The sequence below is a fragment of the Osmerus mordax genome, chromosome 2 (assembly GCF_038355195.1).
Source record: "Osmerus mordax isolate fOsmMor3 chromosome 2, fOsmMor3.pri, whole genome shotgun sequence".
Classification (NCBI taxonomy): Eukaryota; Metazoa; Chordata; class Actinopteri; order Osmeriformes; family Osmeridae; genus Osmerus; species Osmerus mordax.
This window is the reverse complement of record NC_090051.1, coordinates 21,107,999-21,118,853: the sequence shown is the minus strand read 5'-3', so window position 1 is coordinate 21,118,853 and position 10,855 is coordinate 21,107,999.

Here is a 10,855-nt window from a genome sequence, read left to right as displayed (position 1 = left end):
GTGCTGAGACCGAGCAGACATAAACAGTGGAAATGAAGCCGTCCATCAGCCCTCCTCCCCAGGGCGTTCTGTGGAGCTTTGGGGGACAGACACCTGTGCCCCCCCCGCCGCCCCTCACTCACACACACACACTCACACCCACTCTCACACACACACACACACACACTCACACACACACACTCACACCCACACACTCTCACACACACACACACACACTCACACCCACACACACACTCTCACACACACACTCACACATACACACACACACACACTCACACCCCACACACACACTCTCACACTCACACCCACACACACACTCTCACACCCACACTCTCACACACACACACACACTCACACATACACACACACACACACACACACTGGTGGCAATTAGAACCAAACACCAGGTAGGCAAGGTCACCCAGACAGAGCCATTACACTGCTCCCCTCTCTGTGCACACGCACGCACGCACACACATGCACGTATACGTGCACACACACACATGCACACACGGAGATGGGTTGGGGGGGGTAGCTTGATAGGAGGGGGGGGAAGAAGTGAGAAAAGAGGAGTTGGAACAGAAAAACAAATGAAAACCCTGTTGCTGTGTGGTGTTTGTAAATGGGTTTAACCCTCACCACATGCTGTCAGACACACTTGGCCTCTCACCCTCCCCCTCCAGGGCCTGGCACCTCTCCTCTGCAGAGGGGGTCCCTGAGTCATAAATATTACCAGGACTATGTCGATGTGTGTGTGTGTGTGTGTGTGTGTGTGTGTGTGAAGGGGGAACAAATGTGACAAGAGAAAGGGTCTAAGACTGTGTGTGTGTTCCTGGCCTACAGGACTATGGTTGATTATTACGTGTTTGGAACATTATTTTAATACGTTATCATTACAACGACAGGTGGTGATGAATCATGGGCTGTGTGTGTGTGTGTGTGTGTGTGTGTGTGTGTGTGTGTGTGTGTGCGTGTGTGTGCATGTCGTCCTAACTGTATGAGGACTGACCACCTGCCACCTCACACACACATGCAGTAGAACGCTCCATATTCTCATCGCTCTAGCTCATTAGGTCTTTCCCTCTCGTCCCCCCACCTCCCCAACACACACACACACACACACACAGCCAGGAGACAAGTCGACAGTGATGCTACGAGCAAAAGGTACATCCACTCCAGGCCAACCTGTCACTCCATTTGGTGTGAAGTGGGAAAGGTGAACAAAAAGAGGTCTTATCACACTATGGCTCTATCTCTCTCTCTCATCCTCATCTCTCTCTCTTTCTCTCTTTCTCTCTGTCTCTCTCATCCTCTCACTCTCTCTCTCTCTCACTCTCTCTCTCATCCTCTGTCTCTCTCTCTCTCCCTCTCTCTCTCTCTCTCTCTCTCTCTCTCTCCGTGGCTGCCTTTCCCTTTTCACGCCGTCGTGCACTCACACACACACTCGCACACACTCACACACACTTGGGGCATATGAGCCCGAGCCCTCAGCGAGCGCGTGTCCACAGGTGGGGGTGACAGGGGTTTTTGAAAGTAAATCAACGAGTGGACATCTGTTTTTCTCCTCTAACACCCCCCCCCTCCCGTTGCTTTCAACTTTGGTGTCTTTTTTTAGGAGGCGCTGGGCAAAGGGGGATGGTGGGAGAGAGAAGGGGAGGGAGGGAGGGAGGGAGGGAGGGAGGGAGGGAGGGAGGGAGGGAGGGAGGGAGGGAGGGAGGGAGGGAGGGAGGGAGGGAGGGAGGGAGGGAGGGAGGGAGGGAGGGAGGGAGGGAGGGAGGGAGGGAGGGAGGGAGGGAGGGAGGGAGGGCACTTCCTGAGGTTACGACCATCACATCTGTTGACAGTAAAAACCTGTAAGGTCTATCTTTCTTATTCTGCATGTCTGTCTCACACCCCTGTTCCCTCTCTTTCTCGCTCCATCAGTCTCACGCCGACACTGGAGCCCACTAACCTGTCCTCTGTCCCTCTATCTGGTCATTTAAACCGGTGGGGCTGTTAGAGTGGCCTGCCTGCCTATCTGTCTGTCTTTCTGCCTGTCTGTCTGTCTGCCAACTTTCCATAATGTCTGTCTGTCTCTCTGCCTGGCAACAAACATGGCTACAATGACAGCCTGGACGTAATCCGTCCCCATTGGCCCCCTGTCCAGCAGCTCTGCAGAGAACACAGGAGGAACAAAGGGCGTGGAACCCAGACTGAGTGCTGCAGGACAGACGGATGGAGGGATAGAGAAGACTGACAATCCTGGGACCTGTGTGGGGATTCATTAGAGCTGTCGGACAATGAGAGCAGACCAGAGAAGAGACCAGGCTTAATCCACCCACGATGCCTTGCGGCGGCCCTCGCTTTGGCCCCCGGTCGGGCGAGAGGACAGAGGTCTTTATCCGTCGGAGAGTGACACCCGATTCCGCCCACCACCTCTGATCCTCTCTGTTTCTCTCCTTCTCCGTTTGTCTCTCTCTCTCTATCCCTCCGTTTGTCTCTCTCTCTCTATCCCTCCGTTTGTCTCTCTCTCTCTCTCTCTTTGTGCGTGTCTCTCTCTCTCTCTGTCTTCATTCGGCCCCACCTTTCATCCCTGCCTATGGGATTCTGCGAGGTCTAGCCATAATTACCCCCTTGTCCCAGGGGACCCAGGCCCAGGCTCTCTGCTCTCTCTCTCTTTCTTTCTCTCCCTCGCTTTCCCTTTCTCGCCCTCCCTCCAGACTTTTCATAGACACGATCTTAATCATCAACTTCTCTTCTGCGCCGTTGTCATGGGAGACCCGTCTATTGAACCCTACGGTTCAGTATATTGTGTTAACACGCCAGGACTCAGCATTCCCCTCAATCCCTCTTTCTCTCTCTCTCTCATTTTTTGAGGCTCTGCAACTCTATCTGAACCAGCGCAGACAGATGATGTTAGCCAATGCAGACACATTAAATCCAGGGATGTTTTTTGAGTCGCATATTTCGTCTTTTCGTGGCCCGGAGACAAAAGTTGGTGAGATTCCGCAGGTCACATGTCCCAATCGAATGTCATTACTGTGTATCCCTTAAACTCCCCCAACTTATTGTTGTAGCCACATAACAGTTGTCTGCCTTGCCAGTAGAGAGGGCTGGAAGAAGAGTGAAAGGAGGGATGGATGTGCAGACAGATATATACTGGAGGGAGGGTTGGTGTTTAAGCATTACGACATTCAGTAGCCCTTCTTCACTCATTCACCGTGAATCTGCATCTCTATGACCCCCCAGCCCCCCACCCCCATTCACAAAAGGGACCCATGGATGTGCCCCCCCCCCCCCCTGCCCCCCCACCAGTGCCTGATCCACAAAGGGGGCCTTTGGAGCCTTCTGTGTAATCTCTTAATGAACTGCGGTAGAGAAGAGGGAGCTTTCCTTTTACACGGGGTCTTGTACAGCAGGCCTCTGCTTTTGTTTCTTGCGCCCAACTACAAAATGGATTACTAGTAGGGGAAGAGGAGGAGGGGGGGGGGCTGTCTCTGGGGGAGGGCAAGGGGGGGGGGGGGTCACGCATCTGTGGTAAAGTAGTTGAGTTATGACGACAATACGGTTTAAATCGACACACTCTGAGGGTCTGACGATGGGCAAGGTTGGGGTTTTTCTCTCCTCTCCTACATACATCAGGACACACACACACACACACACACACAGAGAGCATAGCTCCTGCTTTATTCTCTCCCTCGCCCTCCACACAAAGGCATTAGCCTGGCCTGAAGCATTCCTATTCCAACATTCATCCTCTCTCAATGGTCAAAAACGTAGAGAGAAAACTACCCAAAGCTGCAGGGGTGAGGGAGGCTGTATGGTGGAGCCCTGCCCGGCATATTGCTCAACTTGAGAATAAACGTGTTTACGGTTTGTCTTTGAGAGAGCAAGATTTATCAAAAGACCTTGTGAACAACATTAGGCCCCAAATGGGGGAGCCGGCCATTAATTAAATAGAAGCTGTCCGTGTTGACAACGTTATTATCCATTGGTAAGTTATAAAATGGGAGATTAGAAAAGAAAACTTGAAAACAAAAGCATTGTATGTTATAAACTTGATGGCTTGTTTGAACAAGCGATCCAATTTGAACTAGCGTAGGCCTACAACATGAAAGAAAGTCACTATTGTCAAACTTTGCCACAGTGTCTGTCCAATTAAGAAAAGGTAAAGAACCGAGAGCCGTCCGCACACAGTGACCAAAGAATACCGTTCGCTGACCATCACCTTTGAACTCGTCATCCAGACAGAACGCAGGGAATGTGCACACACGCTAATTCCGTGGAATGCCCGCTGTCTTTGTGAAGAACTAAGGCCTATACTTGCTTCGAGTATCGCAGCTTTTTTAAGGCCTGTTTTCAAAAGAAAGAGTTGACATGCAACGTTAAATGACACAGGGATTTGAAACACTCAATTGTTTCTAAAAAACGAGAATGTTTCTCTTTTGTTTGATTGAGACAGATTGACCTTCTCCGAAAGCCGAACGGTTACAATGTGATATTTTCGAATATAATGAACTGCAGATCACTTAAAAGTTAAACTGAAAAAATAATGATAATTGTTATGTAAATGAATTCATGTTTTACATTTTATTATATTTGATTATTCTGAGTAAACTATTAAAGTACACATCGAAATATATATTTTTCATGTAGGCCTTATAGCCTGCACCACGACGGAGTTTTGAGTTAGTCTGAAAGCACTTTTTTAAATGCGCCTTATCCGTGACCAAATGCTTTGTGCGCAGAAACATTCTCGCTACTTGTTGTTTTCACATCAATCGTCGCGCATCCGTGCCACAGTCGCCTTTCAACTGGTTTCCTCTCGAGAATCTGCCAAATGGTGATCTAATGGCCACCACTACGAGTCGCCCCGCATATGAAGACGACCGTCGTTGAGAACACTACACAGACGGAGAGCGTGAAACGAATTCAAATCTTTGTATGCTGCCACTACATTTGGTAGGCCTGTAGCCCATAAAACCAACCCCGTAATTATATGATTGTAATGTAGCCTATTCATTACCGACGTTAGCTCATCATCAAGGGTGGCGGTCTACCCCCGCGTCGATCCGTCGACAGACGGTCGTTGCTGGCAGCCACCGTTCAGCGAGCAGCACAGCACAGGCCAGAGAGGGAGAGATAGCCTGTGTGTGCTGCACAGCGAGTGCTCAGAAGAACCAAATCTAGGATATAGTCGACTCTATACATCCTCGTGACAATCGCGGCGATAAACCGTCTAACTTTGTAGGCCTACAGCACCTACCATCACTCTTACGCACGGGGTTAAACACGTAAAGACGATGAAAACTAGGAGCGAGCCCACATTATTCATGGTGATGATTATTACAAAATGCAACAATGGACACCTGTTATATTCATGTTCCCAACACTAGGCTACTTTCATATAGCTAGAAAGAATATATTTTTTTAATAGGCTACTTGCATCCGCTTGCTTAAGGACAGGTTGTTGAATTTAAGACACAATAGAATTATAAAGCGAGTTTGGGGTTTCGCTGTGACGAATAGGCACAAAGACGCGACCTCCTTTAAGGGTCTGACCCCTTAAAACTCCTTGTCTGAGGTTATGGTGTTTAATGCATAATTCAACTCCGGGGGCTATTTTATATGTGGCTACAGTCAATTTTCATGGGTCTGACTTGAGTTAGAGACGGTTGCAAATGAGACCACAAGTTGAAAGAGGGTGCATACCAACCCAATAAGTTTTCATATCAATAGTGTCTAGGCCCAGACTCCTAATTCAGACCACATTTAAAAATTGTATCAGTAAATTTGTGGGGAAAAATGATAGTATCTATCAGATTTGGACATGTACATGAGGATATATATAAAAAGTAGAGACCAAATTTGAAGTAGAAACCGAATTGGAATGAAACTAAATAGCCTATGGCGAAGGCTTAGCCTACAACTCGCAAAATCTCAACAGCCGAGCTTGTTTCGTAAAAATTTGAAAATGATTAGGCCTTCTTTAACATATTTTGCAAAGCAAATACCTATAGGAAAAGGTCATGAATTTTGTGAAAGCCCCCTGCCAATTTAAATCAATTTATATTCAAATGACGAGTGTGCGGACACAACTGTCAATATGCAAAGACATGCATTGTTCTTTTACAAATGAATTCGCCAATAATGTAAATTTCGAAATTATGTGAACCAAACGTGCATTACTGCAGTCCGCAAAATCGGAGCGTAAAATGAATTTCTGAAGTCAGTTCGACACATTGTAACCTCTATGAAAACAACCTACACATACAGAAAAAAGCTCTCCACCAGGTTACCACAGACCTAAACCCAAGTGCGTCGTTATTAACACAGCGACAAGAAATCATGATAGGTTATTGATTAAATGCAGAGGTTAGTGAGCACTTTAGACTACTACTGACACGGCAGGCGCCAAACGAACAGCGCGTCGCTTAAAATCTCTCCGTGCGAGATGACGAGGACAATTCTACAGCCTACATTTACATCGCTAGATCACTGATCTGATGTGACAGACATTAACTGCGAGAGCGTCAAAAACACCATATATAGGCTACTGGACGATATCAAATATTGTATGTATTCTGAATGAAGACAAACGTATGTCACTTACTTGGTATTTGTTGTGTTCCAGTAGATGGACTCTAGAATGAGCGCCCGGGACAAGTTCACCTTGCACGCAATAAACAAAACTCCAAAATAATATCTCCACATCGAGTCTCCCATTATTGCTGGCTCCGAAGTGTCACAATCCGTTTCAAAATGATGTTTGTCCCAGAAGAGACAACGGCCGTCCAAGGGAGGATCTGTAAATATTAAGCTCTATATCCCGATCCAAAAGCGGAATAGGGCAAACAAAGCACAAAACGATTAAATGTCGAGCATCTCCAGAAAGAGACCTGCTCCCGACTTAGTCCCTTTACACGAGCTCCTCTCGAATACAAAACCAGAGGCGCACAACAGTTTTTCATTCAGCGGATAGAGCGTTGATATTTTCCCTCAGCTTGTCGACTTGAGGGTACATTCCTCTCAAAAGGGCGACCTGTGTCGCCGCCGGTGTCCACTTCCACAAGCGCGGACGCAATGTATAAATCCCCCGTTTGTTCGGTTCTCAGTAAACCAGCAATGCAGGTACCAATCCAAAGTGCGCGAGCTCCTCTCGTATGGCACCAGGCAAAGAGAGAGAGAACGGCTCGAGGTATTCCCTTTTAGCTGATGAGCAAACTGGCAGAAAATTAACTGTGGATGGTAGTAGGAAAATGGGGAAAAAACAATGATTTTGGATGAAAAAAATTAAAATGATCAAATATGAAAATGAAAGGAACTAAATCAACTCGAATGAAAGTTCTCATACTATAGGTCCCTTTCCGTAGCAAATGGGTTGCTGTAGTTGAATCCTGCAAATCCGAATGAAATGCTAGGCGAAAACATAGGGATGCTTGAATGCTGCGCCGAGTCCTGGATTGCAAGTAACTGCAAGTGACTGCGAGACGGAATATTTGGCAGAGCTTGTTTTACCATGGCCCCGCCCACGTTGCTCCTCATTGGGCAGGACGGCGAGAGTCAATAAGAATACTCCAGTCAATCAAACGAATCAGTCCGATAGCTGGTTCAACTGCAAATAACCGTATTAACCTCTTAACAAATTAAATGAAATTGGGGAAATATAAGATAGTTTAATCACATTGTAGCGCATCAATCATATAGGCTAGCCTATTGATGTTAATAATAATAATAATAATTTGTTAGGCTAAGGGACAATTAACAGACAACTTTTATGTAGATCTATAACTAGGCAAAGGCTACAAAGCGTTGTAGTCCGTTACTTTTCTTGGCCAAACGTTTTCCATCAGAAGGACAAGTCTAATACATCACGAAAACGAAATCCATAACCTATTAGGCTAAACCAAATCTGAAAACACGGCTCTTCATAACATGTTTAGCCTACATTGGACCTATAGATTATCATAGATTTGGTCAATTTGAATAACTTAAATAGTATGCAAAACTTTATTCTTTTGCATGCTGATATTATCAACAGACAACAGAATCAAAACAATGAGAGAAGTCTGCAGATGATTGAGATGTTTATGAAGATCCTCATGGACTCACAGAGATGGCTCGCTCGAAATGTTTTACCAAAAGGCAACAGCGCACACTAGCGGAGAAAAGCACCAAAGTTTTCGTTCTACAAAATGTTTGTTTTATAAACAGAAAAACAGATTTGTGTTTATCCTATACTTAAGCTATATAAATTGTATTGTTTGTGATCGATCATTACACCACGGTGATGTTGAATCAAAGTAGTTTATAAAGAATTTAGAATAAAACCCAAAAGTGAATAGCCTAAATATCAGATCAAATCAGTCTAGGCCTAAATCAAAATAATACGTGTATGTTGGATTTATCTTTATTTTTTTGATTATGGTTATTATTGTAATTATAGGATAGTATTATGCATAGCCTATTAACAATGACGTTATTATTTTACGAATGTAGGCTACCCGTTAATGAAAACAAAGTAACAACTAACGATCTTAGACATTTTTCGTTTAGATATTTGACTAATGTATGCCGATACAGTCTAGATCGTATTTCAACTTTTGATGCAACGTTAATTTGCCATTTCTTTCAATAATTAATTGGGTCCAGACGCTTCTTTGATGAGCAATTCCAATCCACACACGTCTGCAAACTAAACTGCAGGTGTGAGAAGAGAAGTGAGAAGTTTTCTCACTCTTCAATGGTTTAATTTAATCAGTGCGTATTTTAGAGTGCAATTGAGTATTGGAATGTTTGTTTGACTGATAATCAAAGAGGTGGTCGCACGAGAGAGATAATTTGGAGTCCGTGATTGCGGGTTCCGATCCCCAACGCCTACAAGCAAACATGCAGGTTCAGGCAACAGTCCCGCAGCCTTTTATGTTTATTGGAGTTGAATATTCGCTCATTGAAATGAAAGATAGCCTACACACTTAAAGAAGACTAACACTGTAACACAAGTCACATTTAAATATGACTTTGCTTGACTACACAGATTACACTCGACTACACATTCCACCTACACTGCCTGAATCAAAGAGGAATCATTAATTGCTGGGTTATCGCAAGATTACCAAAAATGAATGGTGGAAAGTGCGGGACCACAATCTAAAACTTGTTATCCTCCACTAACGCACAATGGGTAAGTGTCATAGGGCCGGATAAGAGGCCATTCTTCCTTAGTCGGGAGAGAGAAGGAAGCGACGAGTTCCGTAGTCTTAAAAATATCTCTTACCTTGCTAAAATAAGCCGTAAACGATCAGCATATTGACTTGCGCGCTTTTCCTGGATATCAGTCAGAAAAGTCAAGTAGCAAACTATTGGAAAACACACAAACTTTTCGGCATAGGACGGCGAATGCCTGGAAAGTTCACATCCAGGAAATGTGTTTTGTACACGTTTGCAGAGAAGACAATTTAACACTATTTGCGTAACAAACTGTTGAGGAACCAACTTAATCACACCGTGTAACCTACACAGCCACAAATATATAGCAAGGAAAACCATAACCCAACTGCAATATTTGTAATAATAATTAATAATAATTATTATAATAGCCTATTCACAACCATAACAGATACTCTCAAAGACATGAATAGCCCAAATCGGTATTTGGAATAATAACGCCACTGGGCTACAATGATAACGATCTATAACCTTTTATCTAATATAATTGTAATTTTCCGTACTATTATTATTATTGTGCGAAAATTTGATTAAGTAATTGGTATACAGTTGAAGAATATTACAATCTAAATAATTAACACATAAATATTGTCTAGGCCTACTTGAAAATCGACTTCATTATTGTCTCTTATGTGTCTTTTATAGGTAGCCTTTGTGGTATTCTCATTCTCCATTAAGTCAAATACATATTCATTTATATTTATATTGGAAGGTTAGACGGAAAAGCATCAGTTTTAACATAGTTTAGAGCCTATTGATTTTCAGTTTTGTTTCAATAATATACTTTTTATCTTGACACCTCTTTAAACCAAATAACATCCTCCAACAGCACTGAATTGTGACTTGTCTCACTTGAAAGCAGTAGGCCTGAGTTTGCATGGCTCGTTTCTCTGTTTATTCAGTCGTGCGTTTGTGTTGAGTTCGCGTCCATAGGTGTCCCAAGGCCTTACCACTATCAATCTGCACCCGTGTTGCACACGCAGGCCAGTATTGTTATTTACGGGAACCAATTTCGTTTCAATGAGAATGTCATTATGCACTCTAACTACTGGATTCTTGTATGTTTAGCTATTTAACAAGGCACAGGATGTTAATTGTCCAGATTAAGAAAAAACGTTTTACGCTTCCACGGAATCTAGCCCACGTAAAATTCCGGAGGTAACATGAAAAAGTCCCATCAGTCATATGTTAAGCACGTGCGTCAATCATTGCTGTCAGGTTCCGCTGTCATCGCGGTTCAACCTCACTCAGCTGTGAGAAACACCTTTACGAGGGATCCAATTTATCGGCACAGTTATCTAAAGAACTCAATGTACTTATATAGGGCTTTGTGTTCTTGACATTGATAAATTGGGTCAGTCGACCGTGCGGGTAGATAATAGTTTCTGCTTGTTACATTGTGCAATAAGGTGATGACTTACTCGAGATGTTGCCAAAACTTTCATTTAGGTATGTCCGGACAGGTTTGCTGGTAAAATGGTTCAAATACGTCTTGCGTAAGTTGTGAAGGGTGGTACCTGGGGGGGAATGAATTATCCGGTAATTTAATCATAGAACCTCAATTCACATCCATTTGGTCGAACGCGCAAGTCTGTGGTTGCATTATTGGATTATTTAAAATTCGTCACTAAACTGACCAACTCATTAA